This window comes from Nannospalax galili, unplaced genomic scaffold (genome assembly GCF_000622305.1).
Source record: "Nannospalax galili isolate Female #2095 unplaced genomic scaffold, S.galili_v1.0 scaffold1343, whole genome shotgun sequence".
Taxonomy (NCBI): domain Eukaryota; kingdom Metazoa; phylum Chordata; class Mammalia; order Rodentia; family Spalacidae; genus Nannospalax; species Nannospalax galili.
The window spans coordinates 297,828-314,913 of NW_008350246.1; positions in this window are offsets into that span (position 1 = coordinate 297,828).

A 17,086-nucleotide genomic window follows, 5' to 3' on the forward strand; every position below is an offset into this window, starting at 1 on the left:
TGGAACATATCCCCTTGAACTGTAAGCCAAATAAACCCTTCCTTCCTTAAATTGCTTCTTGTTAGGTGTTTTGTCATGATAACGTGAAAAATAACTAATACCTGTGGTCTAACGTGCAATTGCACTGACCCACAGGCTAAGCATATATTCTGCATGCACTCAGTGTGTGACAGAGAGGATAGGTGTTGGGGACCCAGCAGTGAACAAAAAAAGATCATGAAGCTTACATTTCTATGGGGCAATGGACCATGTATACACAAATCAATAAGGAAATCCCACCTGGGGATGTAGGTCAGTAGAAGAGCGTTTGCCTAGTATATGTTAGGCCAGAGGTTTGAGCCTCAGCACTGCACACACACACACACACACACACACACACACACACACACACACACACACACACACACACATTATAAATTGGCGAGGTATTATGCTGTAAGAAGGGGAAGGGGCTTATGAATCTTGTAACTTTCTGGAGCTTCCTGGATGCCTCATTCCCTTCCTAAGTTTTATGAGTTCCCTCCTCCCTCCAGAAGGGAATGTTTCAACTTGACATGAGCTGAGGCTGACAGTGGCATCTCTTTAGCCAGGGTGGACTAGCCTCTCCCAGGACACCACATACAGACAACTAAGTTTCCCTAGGCCATGCCAAACTGTTGAATATTTGAGTCTCACAGCACTCAGCCAGGGTAACAATGGGGTCTCTACTTCATGAAAACTGTACCAGGGCCCAAAGCATGACTTCGATTTCGTGGTCTCATATTTCCTCCAGGCTCTGTGGTGAAAGATTACTTCACTGTGTTCAGCAGAAGGCGTATTTGTATGTGTACATATGCTCGAGAGGAATTTACTGAAAAGATGTGGGTACGAGACCAGCTGGCAGCTCTTTCCATGCCAGGATCCTCTCTTAACAATCTGTCCGCAGGTTGTAGCTTGCAATGATCCAATCCCAGCCAGGGAGAAATGGATGTAAGGACAGACAGGGCAAGTTGGAGCTTACTTCTGAGCCCCTTATGACCCCAAAGGAAATAAGATGACCTCTGAGAAAAGAAATGCAATGATGACTTTACAGGGAAGTTCAAGGGCATTGGGGTATTGGTCTGGTCACAGCATTGATTCCACAGGCAGATGCTGAAGAGGAAAATGCAGTACAGCATTTTGAGATTTCTTCTCAGTCTTCTAAAGATCTTTTTCAGGGCTGGAGAAATGGCTCAGGGGTTTAGAGCACTGACTGCTCTTGCAGAAGACCAGGCTTCAAATCCCAGCACCCACATGGCAGCTAACAACCAACCATAACTCCAGTTACAGGGGATCCAAGACCCTCTCTATCCTCTGCAGGCAATGCATGACATGGGTGCACTCACATACATGCAGGCAATACATCCATACTCATAAAATAAAAATAAATAATTTTTTAAAAAATCTAAAAGTTCTTTTCTAAGGCCTCAACTGTTGCTAACATGCTCAAAGGGTGGAATTCCTACTACTTCCTCATAAGTAATTTGGTTTTGGTTTTGTTTTGAGACAAGATAGCATGTATCCCAATGGTACATCATGATAACAACTCAGGAAAGCTGCACCCTGGTGATCCCCACAGGACTTTCAGGCAGCTCTACCAGTCCAGGCTTCTCCTCTCCACATGTTTTATTCAGTTCCTGAGCCTTATGAGCCTCCCTTCTCCCTTGGAGGAAATAGCCACCACCAAGACACAAAAAGACTTCCAGCAGCAGTATATCTACTAGTTTATATCCAGCAAGAAAGGGAAAAGGTTTCTCCCTACTATAGAAGACACGTTTTTTTGTTTTGTTTTTATGGTGCTGGGAGTTAAACCTGGGGCCTCACGCATGCAAGGCATGCACTGTGCAACTGAATTATTATCATATCCCCAAGCCTCCTTTGCTTTGTGTCCCTTATATCATCTTGTACCTAAGAAGACTGTCACATGTTCATTGGTTTCAATCTTAAGCCAATCCCTTGAAAACACAAGGGATTGTGTTTTGCTTACATTAATCAGCCTCCTCATCCTGCTCCCAAGAATTGGAAATGGGTCAGTTTTGAGTCAGCTACTTTAAGAAGCAGTGAATAATTAACTAAGCTGAGGGCTGGATAGAGGGCTCAGCTCTTGAGTACTTGCTGCTCTTTCAGAGGACCCAAGTTCAGTTCCCAGTACCCACACCAGGCAGCTCACAACTGCTTGTAACTTAAGCTCCAAAGGATCTGACACCTTCTTCTAAGACAGACAGACAGACAGACACGCATGCACACACGCACGCACACGCACGCACGCATGCACGCACACACACACACACAGAGAGAGAAATAAAAATAAATCTTAAACAAAACCACAAAAAAAGTGCTGAGATTCTGTTAACAAGGCAAGAGAGGACAGTCCTAGAAACTGGGAAACCACCAACAGTTTGGCACCACTGAAAACTAATGGCCTTGACTTAAACCCCAACTTCAATACTTAACAGCTGAAGTCTGCTTTCTTCTTCAGAAGATAATGATGTCTATTTGACAGGAGTGTTTATGAGAGTTAAGCAAAAAGGCACAGTGTCTGTCATATAGCAGATACGTAATTAAATGTCCAATGTCTGATACACAGTAGGTACATAATTAAAAGCATACCATCAGGCTGAGGTGATGGTTCAAGTGCTTACATTTTATGCACAGAAACCTGCTGAGCGTGGTAGCTCATGCTTGTAATCCCCAAGCTTGGAGGAGGGAAGATACAGACATATGGGTCCCTGGGACTTGCTGGCCAGCTAGCCTAGTCTATTTAGTGAATTTCAGGTCAGTGAGAGACCTCCTTCAACAACAACAACAACAAGGTAGGTCCAGCAAGATGGCTCAGTAGGTAAAAACACTTGCTGCCAGGCTTGACAACCTGAGTTTGCACCTCAGTACCCACATGATCACATGATAGAGAGAACAGACTCCTGCAAGTTGTCCTCTAGTGTCTGTACATGCACTCTGGCACATAAACACACACCCCAAATAAATAAGTAAATAAGTGTAATAAAATTTTAATGAACCTTCCTGCCTCCATTTCAGGAGTGAGTTCTTACTCAGCTTATGCAAAGCCACATCCCTTAATCTACGAGGTCAACTCTCTAGGCTCTTTTTCCCTTGTTCCCCTTGAGTGGTAGGGATGTGCTCTGCCTGCCCTTGACATGACATGGACCACTTTAGGGGAATGCCAGCTTCTATTGCTGTGGAAATGTGGTGGTTGATGTATAACTGTAGACTATATAACAAAAGAAAGCCCTTTGTCAAGGACAGAGGGACAGCAGTAAGGTCAGAAAGATGGTTGGATCCAGGATAAGTTCCAGCTCAGCACCAGACAGGCTCTCGTCCTAGTTGACAACCAATGAGAACTTTTGGCCAGGGGTTGGCCAACTAGGGCTAAATGCCTCTGTTTGTGTAGCTGATAGACAAAGAATGGTCTTCATAATGTTTAATGACTTGGGGAAAAGTTAAAAGGACAGCATTTTATGACGTGATAATTATATGCAATTTATTTTTTAAGAGGGGAAAGTGTTGAACATTTTAAGTTTTAAGAGCTTTACAAGGGACAAACTAAAAGACAGACATGGTGCTTCTCAAAGAAGTTAATCCTTTATTGCCTGTTTATTGGTATGGAAGTTGTAAGAGGTCTCTATGTACTTCAAAGTGCTTCATGAATTCATGCTCTTGGCCCTGAGCTAGGGAAACTGTCACCATCTTCATCCTCACCAAAGTGACTCGATGCTCAGAGCAGTCTGGCCAGTGTGATGGTTCTTATATAGCTGTAAGGCCCCAGGTTTACCAAGACTACCAACTTCAGAACACACAGACTTTCCCTCTCACTCAGTTTATCTGTGTCCTGGAGGAGATTAGAGATGGTGTTGAGGATGATACTGAGGCATGTGGCCCCAAGACTGGACAAGCAGCCACAGCTAGTCCATAGAGGCCCCTTTTGTAAGGTTAGCCACAGTTCACATAGCCTCTTTCTGAGCTTTGAATGAATTCTCCATTTTTTTAGCAGGTCACACATGATCAGTGCTGGATGTGGTGTAGGGGCCCAGGTGACCTCCTCCTAGATATATGACTTTGAGGTACCTCAGGAGCTTGGGCAGTATCTTCAGCATGCTGGTGTTGATTGATGGCCATCTGGGTCTGGTGATCCATCCCTGTGACAACGTAGCCCATGGTGCAGAAAGGTGTCTAGATACTAAGTTCTGAGCGGGTCACAAGTTCTACCAACCTGAACAGGATCCCCATGTCAACCACTTAGCTAGTGTGCTTGTCAAAAAGTCTTTGGTGAGGTAGGGCAGGGCCAGGCAGGTATCAGAGGACCTCATCATGATGGCTTGGGAGACAGGCAGTGTCTGCACCACTGCCTCCTACAAGGGTCCAGATCCTTTTTCCAAGAACAGATTGGACAGGGTCCATGTGATGGTGCACAGAAATGTAATTGGTATATTTGAAGATAAAAGGGTGAGCAAAAAAAATTTAATGAACCATTTCTAAAGCTGTATTTATTTTTATTTATGTGTATGTTTGTGTGCCTGCATGAGCTTAGGTTTATCACAAGTCTGGGAGTTGTTCAAGGAGGCCAGAGGACATCCGATCCCTGGAGCTGGAGTTACAGGCAATTGTGAGCTGCCTGATACAGGTGCTAGAAATGGAACATGGGTCCTTTGAGAGATCAGTAAGTGTTCTTAACTGCTGAGCCATCTCTCTAGCCCCCATTGTTTTAAGATTGAAAATAAAAAGGTAGATGGCACCTGAGGAATGACAGCTGAGGTTGTCCTCTGGTGTCTACATGCATGCATGCCTGCACACATATGTGCACCTGCACAGACTAATGTGCACATACATGCACACATGTACACAAACATACACACATAAAAACCTAGTGTCTGACATATAGAAGATACATAATTAAGTGTATAGTGAGTGAACACAGTAGGTATGCAGTTAAATACAATGTTTGGCATACTGTGAGTATGCAAATAAAATTTCCTTCCCCTAGCCTCCCTGAGATGCCCAGCTTCAGCAGGTTGAATGCAGCCCTTTCATCTCTGATTGGTCTGCATGATACTTGACATATAGTATTTGGTAGATACTTACTGAATGCATGGCCAAAGGTCTACTCCTCTGAATAACTAGAATTCTCCTCCCCAATATTAAGAATTACGCTAAGAACAGTGTAGCCCATTCTTGCTTTGAAACTAGGAAAATTTGAGGTTGCTAAATTTGAATTTTAACTATCACAATGATTTGGCCTTCATTGTCTACACAGCTGTGGCCCTCTTTGATCTGATCCTAATTTTCTCTTCCTGTTTTCCTTGGGCCTGATTCTTTCTACCTCTTTTTGGTTTTGTTTTCCCAGCATCCTTGTAGCATCCATGGTATAAGTCACAGTTGTGGGGGAAGATGAAGGGGAAACAAACAAGAAGACAAATCAGATCTTAGCTTTACAAAATCCCCTGAGGACATGTTGAAGCCTTTCCCCATTAGTAAATGAGTTTCTTCCCAGGCTGGTTTGGGTAGCACCCAGACTTTCCAGCAGGCTTTGTTCCAAGGGGCCAGGGGTGCCAAGGGAGTACTGCGGCCTGAAAGAGGACCACGTAAAAAGGCCTCTTTTAGCAGCCAGCCCACATTGCACAGTTGGCAAATGCTAACCAATCTCCCCCAGCCTTCGGGAGGAAATGAAAGACGTTCTCCTCACAGCTTCTCTTGCAAGCTCTTACAGCTGGAAGGCCAGGGGAGCCAAGTTCCGCCCTATTCAATGCCGGTTGTCACTGGCATGCCAGGATCCTCTGATAGATTAGCCAAACACCCAACATGAGAGAAAGGCCCATCGCGCATCTTTTTGCTTATCCATCATTAAATGCTCCATTTAACCCAAAAGAACCTGACTTGCCCTTTTTTCCTTCTGCCATAACTCAAGAACACTGCTAATAAGAGATCTTTTTACACTTACAAGGGGAAGTAGAAGAAAATGGCAGGTTTCTGAGCAGGCCTCTCAATTGTGATTCTATACCTGAGGATATCTATGGTTCCTAGAATCTGAGAACCAACAGGGAATGTGGGAGTTCTCTGGAATCACCACTATATGTTTCAGATTGAGAAGCAGATGTCCAGAGGAATGAAGCAACTCACCCAAAGTCGTGCTTAGGGGAAGGTTAAGGCCAGACCATGCACTTGTGTGTATACATGCATGTCTGTGTATGTGTGTGTGTGTGTGTCTGTGTCTGTGTCTGTGTCTGTGTGTGTATGTGTGTGTGTGTCTGTGTGTCTGTGTGTGTGTCTGTGTGTGTCTGTGTGTCTGTGTGTCTGTGTGTGTCTGTGTGTCTGTGTGTGTGTCTGTGTAGGCCAGAAGTCAACATCTGGTGTCTTTCTCAATTGTTCTCCACCTTATTTTTGAGACAAGATCTCTTACTAAACTCAGAACTCGCCAGTTGGCTAGGCTGTTCAGGGAGATCCAGGGATGAGCCTGTCTCTGTCCCCCAGTACTGGGGCTACTGATGTGTACCCTGCCCAATTTTTACATCGGTTCTGGGGATTTTTCTACTTGTTTTCACAAGCAGACTGAGACATCTTCTTGGCCCCAGACCATGTCCCTTTTCAGTAGTACCTATTTATTCACAAACTTTCCTGAGATTCTTTTGTGTGTTTGTTTGATTGGCTTTTAAAGACAGGGTGTCATGTAGCCCAGGCTGCCCTGAAACTCACTATGCAGCCCAAGGATGACCTTGAACTCCTGATCATCCTGCCCCATCTCCCAGACACTAGGATTATAGGTGTACACCACCAAATCTGGGTTTGGGGGTGTTTGTGACTGAACCCAGGGCCAAAAGGCAAGCATTCTACCAACTGAGCCACATCCCTAGGCCCCCTAAGAGAGTTAATGCTTGCTTGCATCAGTCAATGTCTTTTCAGAAGGACAAATGCCAGAGAAGCCTCACTTCTTTTTTATTTTAAACAGGCACCCCAAATAGAATAATGAAAAAGCCCAGTTTGTTTTTTCTTGTCATGCAAAATAAAACAGTTTACAGCAGACATTCCCTAACTCACAAATAAGCCTGTGTCCTAACAGTGTGTTTGGAATTTTGCTATTTAGAATCCAGGATGTGTTTTCTTCCCAGGAAATCACATGATCAAGTGTGGGTAGAACCCCAGGCAAGGTCATGAAGGCTAACTTAACCAGTGAGTGACCACAGCAGAGTCCAAGCAACCCTTCAGCATATTATTTCTCTAAAGAAAACACGTACATGGCATCATTTTCTTTAGTGGTATAGCCACTGTTAGTTGCCCATGCTAAATAAATAATCTCCCACCACTGCTCCTGGAGGCAACCCTAATTAAACTCAGTAGGTCACACACAAAAGACATAAAAGTAGGAGGAGGGGAAACACCCCCAGAGACATGCAGAAATGCCTTTCACCAGTCCTAGATATCTCGTAATCTAGTCAAATTGACAACCAACACCAGTTATCATGCACTACACGTTCTTCCACTTCCCTTCTGAGGCTGAGTCTTAGCAGAGATCCTTAAGACATCCATGGAGAAAATGCCAAGAAGCTACATCCTAGGTTGAGGCAATAAAGTTCTTGCTTTACAAGCATGAGGACCTGAGTTCGCTCCCTGGAAATCCATATTTAAAGCAGAAGAAAAAGAAGGAGGAGGGGGAGGGGGAGGAGAGGAACAAAGGGAGGGAGGGAGGGAGGGAGGGAGGGAGACAGAACAGCAAGGTTCTTGTACTTGTACTTGTAATCCCAGTAGTAAAGAAGTGGAAAAAGGCAGATCCCTGGAACTCACTGGTCAGCCAGGCTGGCCTACTTGGTATGCTCCAGACCAGTGAGAAACTGTGCCTCAAACAAACAAGCAAACAAACTCACAAACAATAAAACCCACAGACACATTAAATAAAACCCATAAACACATTAACAACAACAAACAAGGTGGACAACATCTGAGGAATGAGAGCTGAGGTTATCCACTGGCCTCACATGCATGTGTACACGCATGTGTACATACAGGTACCTGCACACACACGTACCTACCCACACATGTGCATCTGTACACACATAAACATACATACATAAAGACTCTGCATCCTATGAGAAGGTATATCATCTATGTGGACGTGTTAAAAGGATAAAGTTGGCCTTCCAGCTCTAGACCACATCACCCTGGGCTCAAACACCATCAGAAAAGGGTTCAATGGGGAGATGAATCAGCTGACAAAAGTATTTTCTGGCCAGGTGTGGTGGCATACACCTTTAATCCCAGCACTTGAGAGGCAGAGGCCAGTGGATCTCTGTGACATTGAGGCTGGTCTGGTCTACATAGCCAGTATTAGGCCAGCTAGGACTACAAGGAGACTCTGTCTCCAAAAAAACAAAAAAAAAAAAAAAAAAAAAAAAAAAAAAAAAAAAAAAGGGCTTTCTGTGCAAATATGAGAACCTGAGTTCAAATCCTCAGAACTCCTGTAAAGCTGGGCACAGCAGTGTGCGCCTATGATTTCAGCACTCTTGTTGCAAGATAGGACGGGGAAACAGGATACTCACTGGAAGTTTGGGAGGCCAGGTAACCTGGAGTGCATAGCAACAAACCAATGAAGAGATTCTGCCTCAAACAAGGTAGCAGGTTGGGACTGACAGCCAAAGTTGTCCTCTGACCTCCACACAGGTGTCTTGGCACACAGACACACACACAGACACACAGACACACAGACACACAGACAGACACACACACACACACACACACACACACACACACACACACACAGAAAGAAGAGAGAAGAGTCCTGTGGGAGAGAACTGTGTAATGCATTGTACTCATACACCGTGAGTCCACTGACTCCTGCTTTGTCTGGGACCAATAATCTTGCACCTTGGGGAAGTCCTGGGTGAACTGGGACAGCTGGGCTCTGTATCCTTGGAAGAAGGTTCTGACATTTTCTTCTCTCCCCAGAACAGTAAAAGGGCTCCAAGGGACTGCTTTGAAGCCACAGATCCCAGAGAGCACTAAATTATGTGCCCAGACACCCCAGAGAACCCATGCCAGCCATGCTACAGCGTCCTCCTTCTCTAGGGCCCTCTCCCTCTGTGCTCAATTGCTGGTGGTCTGAAACCCCACTAGTGAGTATGACAGGTAGGGTGAGGCCACGGGGGAGAGGAAGCCACCAACACAGGCCGAGTCTGTCCCTGGGAGCTTCTGGGCTTAAAGCAGACTTAGCTTGTGAGAAGAGGCTGAAGCTTAGCATGTTGTAGCATTTACAGTTTGATTATATACCAGCTTGACCATTTTAGTCATTGTAGTGAGACATAAGAGGGCCCAGATGCACCATGAAAGTATCAGGGAGATCCCTGAGGGATAGCAAGGACTGATGGCATAGGGCAGCATGAAGGCTGAGGCTGCTTAAGCCTGCCCGCTACTGGGGCAGCCTTTTCTCTTAACAGTTCCATAGAACAGCACCACAGGCACCAGCCAGCACCTCCTTGCCTTCTCTCATCCAGGGGTGAGACCCCAGTTGCTGTCCCTTCTGCAAGTAGCAGTGAGGAAAATAAGGGCTCAGCACTCAGGGTCCCCTTACTGTCTCCTGCTCTAGATCACACCTCCTCCAAGGGAACATTCCAGATCCCCTGTCAGAGTATACCCTTCTCCACCAAGGAGCTATGATAATAAATGATGGCTTTTTTACATGGGTTCTGGATATCAAACTTAGATCCTCATGTTTGTGAAGCAAGGACTTTACCGGCTAAAGGATTCCCTTGGCCCTGTATATACATTTATTCTATTTGCTCTGTTCTTTTCTCTAGAGAAGCCTAATTGATAAAGGGATCATTGAGAATCCTGAGCTGAAGGGTATCCCTGGATGCTTAACAACCTTAGCAGGCTCCTCAAGAGGAACAGTTGTACAGCTTGATGGAGGCTATGGCCTGATGTGAGTGAGAACTTAGCTCATCCCTCATTACCATGGACTGTATCACCTTGTTGCTTTAGTCTATTTTTTGTTACTACAATGAAATGCTCAAGACTGAATATTTTATAAAGAAAAGAAATTTATTTATCTCAGAGTTCTGAAGATTCAAGGGCATGACATACTTGGCTTGGCTTGGCTTTGGAGATGACCCCCTGCTGGATGGTATCACAGTGATGGGAGCACATGTGGGGGAGGGGAACAAGTGAAGGGGAAGCACATGTGAGCAGGAGGGATCACATGGTGAGACAGGAAGCCAGAGAAAGAATAGGTTTCTGTGATAACTGCATAGGATCTTAGGACATCCCACTAGGCCCCTACCTCTTAACATCTTCTCAGTTAGAAGCAAGCTCCTGGTCCACAAAGCTTCAGGAGACACACTCAAACCATAACAGCAGCTTATTAACTTTCTGTGCCTCAGTTTCCTCAAATGTGATATGGGTTGATAATGAAACCTACCTTATAGAATTACCTGGAAGATTACAAGAGTTAACTCATGTCACATTTGTCTGGGATATAGTAACTATATAATAAATGTCAGCCTCTATCAAAATTATTATAACAAGCTAGGACTGTAAAATAAAAACTGCTAAACTTTCACACCTGCTGAAGGAATATAGTCATGAGTTGTTTTCTTAATTTTAAACCAAATGGGTAAGCAAGTGATGTGAAACAGCTGGAAACAGACTATACATGCACATACTCCTGGTGAGAGGGCAAATTACAGCCTCTTGGGGAAATCATTTAGCAATACATTTCAAAAGCTCTAAAAATGCCTCTAACCAACCAGTTCCACTTCCAGGAATTTATCCTGAGGAAATAATTGAAGAACTGGCTCAATATTAATGAGAAGAATCATTCATTGAAGTATACCCCAAGTGGGCAAAGACTAGAAGCTTTTTGAATGTGTAACAGTAGATGAGTTGAGTTTTGGTTCATACATACAGTGGAATGCTATGCAGCTACTAAAAATGATATAATAGGGCTGGAGAGATGGCTCAGTAGGTAAGAGCACCCACTGTACAAACATGAGGAGCTGAGTTCAAATCCCCAGCATAGGGAGTGCCCACACCCAAGCCTATAACCACAGCACTGTGTGGAGAAGAGACAGGAGGATCCCTGAGGCTTGTTGGTTACTAACTTAGCTCCAGTTTCAGTAAGAGACACTATTGCAAAGGAATAAGAGTGACAGAGCAGGACACCTGAAGGTCTCCTCTGACTTCCATATGCGTGTGGGTATACATATACCAAACACACACACACACACACACACACACACACACAGAAGAAAAATATGTAATAGATCTATATTATTGACATGGGAAAGTGTTCATGATATATAGTGTATATATGTATAGAAAAATTAGTTTATTACATTTGTTAATTTAGGTTTGGGGGGTGGTAGGTCAGTGGGCATGCTATGACACATTCATAGGTCAGAATCTGTTCTCTTCGTCCACTATATAGGTCCTAGGGACCAAATTCAGGTCATCAGTCTTGGTGACAGGTACCTTTACTCACTAAAACATCTCATTGACCTTAAAGACAAAGTTTTATGTGTGTAATCCTTAGGATCGAACCTAAGGCCTTGAGTGTACTAGGAAAACACTTTACTAGCTACACCTCTAGCCCTTGAATGACTGTTTGTTTGTTTGTTTGCTTGCTTGCTTGCTTGCTTGAGACAGGGCCTTCCTATAGCCCCAGCTGGTCTCGAACTCACTATGTCGATCAGGCTGACCTCAGTTTCACAAAGATCTGCCTGCTTCTGCCTCCCAAGTGTTGGAATTAAAGGCATATGCCACCACACCTAGCTTGAATGACCTTTTAAAGTAATACATATTATAGGTCTTTCCTGAATTTTTTATTATAGATTATTATAGCCTGAGATCAAAATGTCTGTGTAATTTTATATCTTGCTTTTGTCTTGCCTCACATTATTTCAGAAATGCTTTGAACCTTAATAATAGCCATCAAGGTGACACATTGTCTTTGTTTCCTTTATCTATTGTTTAGCACACAGTTCAAGGTACAGTCCATGATGGTGGGGAATCAAAACAGCAGGAGCTTGAAGTAGCTGGTCTCATCATATCCACAATCAGGAAGCAGAGGGGGATGGATGCAAGCTGCTACTCAGCTCCTTTGTCCACTTACAAAGTCTAGGATTCCAGCCAGGGAATGGCACCACCCACAGTGGGTGGGTCTTCCCACCTGACCATAATCAAGATAACCCCCTACAGGCATGTCTAGAAGCTCATCTACCAGATGATTCTAGATTCTGTCAAGTTGACAACACTAACCACCAAAATCATTTATTACTAGAGCAGCTTATTCAAAATCATTTAAATTTTTTTATTATTAGATTTATTTGTTTATTTTGTATGGAAGATGTCATATGTATGCCACTGTGAATGTGTGGAGGTCAGAGGACAACTTGCAGGAGTTGGTTTTCTCTTTCCACCATGTGGATCCTGGGGATTCAATTCAGGTTGTCAGCCTCAGTAGCTAGTGCCTTTACCCTCTGAGCCATCTCAGCAGCCCTTGAAAAAAAAATTTAAAAGAGTATATTGTTAAAATCTTTACACATAATACTTTTTTGGTTGTGCGTATGTATGTGTGTGCATATATATAGGCAGGCTTATTGGCACTGTCTCTGCCTACCCATTGCTGAGTAGCTCTTTATGTGTGATAGGGATCCGAACTTAGGTCCTCACTCTTCTACAGCAGGCACTTTACTAACAGAGCCATCTCCCCAGCCCAAGACACATCATTTTGACACCTCTTCATCTTTGCAGCTTGAGATTCAATCCCCCTTGGGGTAGATATGGGTAGCCTTTGGGACAGCCTTCTCAGGCAGTGACTTATGAGAGGATGGCATGTGGGTTCTCCCAAAACAGCAGCAGTAGCTCCAAGAAACATCTCTGTTGAAAGGAATATGGGGAGGGAGTATCGCTATAGGCCCTGTGCCAGCAGGTTCTAGGCATGAGATGGTAGCATCTTTTCATGTGTCCTGTTTGTCTCTCTGGCTCCTGGGCTTGGGAGGATGGGAGACACGCATTCATTCTCTGCAGAGTCAGTGCCGGCTGGCTCTTTTTATTTTCCCCAGAGGAAGAAACTGAGGCCAAAGAACTAAAAGCAATTTGCGGAAGTTCACTCAGCTCAGCCGTGGGACATATGTTGACCCTGAAGCCCAGCATCCTATCCACCACCCAGTCCTTTTTCCTTTCTTGGTACCTCCATTATTAGAACACCTGGATATTCTTAGCTAACAATGGACGACATAAATAAACACTTGGTCATTTCCCCACATTTCCGCACAGGTCCCCCACAGATGGCCAAGCCCTTTCTCTGAACACAGCTTGAAAAGGCACATTACAAATGGAAAGACAGACTCAGAGTTAATCATCTTATAACAGTGCACAGTGGCTTTTCAGGGAAGAAATAGGCTTCAGGGAAGACGGGTGGCTGGGGGCTGCTGTTGGGAAACTCCTGGGTGGAGGCCTCTGTTAGGTCAAGGAGCAGGTGTTTGGACTCAGTTCCCAATAGTGAGTACTTGTCTGCTACTGTCCTGCAGAGACAGGACTGAAGTCCCAGTACCAGGGGACTATAAGGCTTCTCTGGAATTGTCTGTGTATTTCCTGAGCCAAGAAAAAACTTAAATAAACCCTATGCTATATTTTGGGACATGCATATTACTCCAAAGTTTATAACTGAAAACTGGGCCACCAGCCTATGACACCATTGGGAGGTTGTAGAACCTCTAGAGGGTTGAGCCCAGTGAAGGAAGTTAGGTTATGGGGGCATGCCCCTGGTGGGCATATTAGAACCCTAATACTGCTCTTCCTCCTCTTTCTCCTCTTGCTCGTCCTCCTTCTCCTTTATCCTGGCCACCATAAGGCAAACAGTCCTCCCCTAAGTCTCCCACCATGATTTACTGTGCTGCTACAAGCCCAAAGAAAGAGGGCCAAGGGGCCATGCATTAAAACTTCTGAAAATGTGAGCAAAATAAACTTTTCTTCCTCATTAGTTGATAATTACTATTTTGTTATAGTAATAAAAAGCTAACTAATACACACTAAAAGAAAAAAGAGGTCAGAGACAGGGTCTAGTTCTGGGTAGGAAGGTTGTAGTGGAGTTGGGGGTGAGAATGGTGTCAATAGCAGGTTGAAATAAGACCAAGGCAAAGAGTCCATCTCATTGGACTACTGTGCCTCACACAGGGGAGCTGATCAATGGCTATTTGTTGAAGCAGCCATTACTTGATTACTTGAAGTAATTACTTGATTAAATGGCCAAAGACTGTTTTGAGAGGTGTGGGGTGGCTCTTAAAAGGGGTCACACTAGGCAGGGTGGAAAAGGAAATCCGTTTAGGGAATTCACTGCCAAAGCTTCCCTACCCAAATGACACTATTTTCCATTTTGTTATTAGTAAGACTCAGGCTCCCTATAAAATACATAAATCCCCACAAATTAGGGTACTTTAGTGAGCCTTCACTTAATGTGAGACCTTTCTCAAACAAAAAGTGGAACTCCTTAGTATAACACCTGAGATTATCCTGTGACTTCCACACAAACATACAACTACATTCATATAAAATTAAGAAAAAAAGAAAAACACAAAGACACTATAAGGAAATTGGCCCATAAAGAAAAATTTTTATGTGTGTAGTCCTAAGGATCAAACCTAAGGCCTTGAGCATGCTAGGAAAACACTACTAGCTACACCTCTAGCCCTTGAATGACCTTTGTTTGTTTGTTTGTTCGTTTGTTTGTTTGTTTGTTTGAGTCAGGGTTTTCCTAGAGCCCACCTCACTGTGTCAATTAGGCTGGCCTCAGTTTCACAGAGGTCTGCCGGCTTCTGCCTCTCAAGTGCTAGGACTAAAGGCATGTGCCACCATACAGCTAGAGTGACCTTTTAAAATAATGTATATTCTAGGTAATCTGGAGAGATTTCTCATCAGTTAACAATATTTGCTACTCTTCCAGAAGACCGGAGGTCAGTTCCCAGCACCCACATCAGGCAGTTCACAATGATCTTTAACTCCAGCTCCAAGGGATCCAACACCTCTGTCTTAGGCAGGCACCAGCACTCACATGTACATACCACTCCCACCACACACATACATGTAAGTTAAAAAATAAATCTTAAAAGAAAACAAAAAAAAAGATTTTGGATGACTTTTTTTTTTTTTTTTTTTTTTAAGACAACACTAGAAAGTCTCACAAGCCAGTCTGGAAGTTTTGAGGAAGAAGGACAGGACAGAATACAGATGTATTCCAGACCAACCTGCCATTTGTAGCATCAAGCCTGGGCAGTTTGCACAGAGGATTACATTCTGTTCTCAGGATTACTGGCAGATTATTGTTCTCAGAAAACAGCAGCTGTTTCTGGGGAGGGTTCAGCATCTGGTGTGACCACTTGGGGAAGCTGGTTTTCCGAGGAAGACTTGAGGCCACTCTCTGAAAAGCATGATGGGAAAAGTCATTCTGGACCTAGCAATTGCCTTCCAGTATTCCCAGAAACAAACCACTGCAAATTCGGCAACTTCACATACACAGTTGATTGTTACACAGTTCTGCAGGCCAAAGGCCTTCCTGGCCACAGGAGACTCAGTGGATTCATTTCCTTGTGGGTGAGCAGGATTCAGTTCCATGAGGCTGTAGTACCGGAGTCTCTAGTTTCCTGTTGGCTGTCAGCTGGGGGCTTCTTAGCTCCATTGCAGAGACCCTCTTCTGGTCCCCATACTTCCCAGAACCAGCAACAGGCCCTGTCTCATGCTGCCATCTCTGTACTCTATCTTCTAATGTCATATCTCTGCCTGTGAGCACCGCCAGCCATGGTTCTATGTTTTTTATCTATTTCACTTGTGTATGTACAGTTGTGGGTGCACATATGCATGTATGGAGGACAGAGTTCAATGTCAGATGTCTTCCTGAACTGTTCTCTACCTTATTTTTTTGTAAGTTGTTGTTTATTACTAAACTTGTTTCATGTTGCATTGTAATAGTCTATGAGAGCTCATTATCAAATTAAGAAATGTGATGCAATCTAATACTAGAGAAATGTATATAAACAAATGTATATAAATGTAAATAAAATAAAATTGACACTTAAGACATTGCCATCTTAGTGAAACTGGCTACTGGCCTTTGATTCTACAGGAAAAAGATTCATGTTCCATTTTACATTTTTTTTACGTGTGTGTGTGTGTGTGTGTGTGTGTGTGTGTACTCACGAACATGTGGAAGTCAGAAGCCAACTTATGGGAGTTACTTCTCACTTTCACCATGTGGGTTCCAGGAGTTGAACCTAACTCAGGTCATTAGGCTTGGCAACAAGTACCTTTACTCACTGAGCAATCCTACTGGCCTTATTGTTTGAGACAGGGTCTCTCCCTGACCCTGGAGCTCACCAATTCAACTAGACTGACTGACCAATGAGCCCCAGGAGTCCTCCTGTCTCTGCCTCCCCAGCCCTAAAATTAAGCTGCATGACACCGCATCCAGTTTTGTGGGGGGCAGGGTATGTGAGTGTATATGTTCATGTACTTACGCACATGTGTGTGAGTGCGCATATGTGTGTTCATGTGTATGAATGCCAGAGGTATCTTCCTCCATTGCTCTCCAACTTATTTTCTGAAACAGGGTCTCTCATTGAACCTGGAGCTACTGATTCAGCAGGACTAAGCCAGTCAGCAAGCTCCAGGGTTCTTCCCGTCTCTGTCTCTCAAGCACTGGGATTACAGGCATGTACCACCATACCCAGCTTTTTATGTGGATGCTGATGATCCAAACTCAGTCCTTGTGCTTATGCAGCAAGCATGTTACTGACTGAGTCATGTCTTCAACCCCCTGCACCTGGCTTTTTAAAAATGTGAGTTCTGGGGCTGGAGAGATGGCTCAGCGGTTAAGAGCACTGGTTGTTCTTGCAGAAGACCTGGGTTCGAATCCCAGCAACCACATGGCAGCTAACAACTGTCTGAAACTCCAGTTCCAGGGAATCCAAAAGCCTCTTCTGTCCTCCGCAGGCATTTCACGACACAGATGCGCTTACCTACATGCAGGCAATACACACATACACATAAAATAAAAATAATAAATAAAATAAAAAAA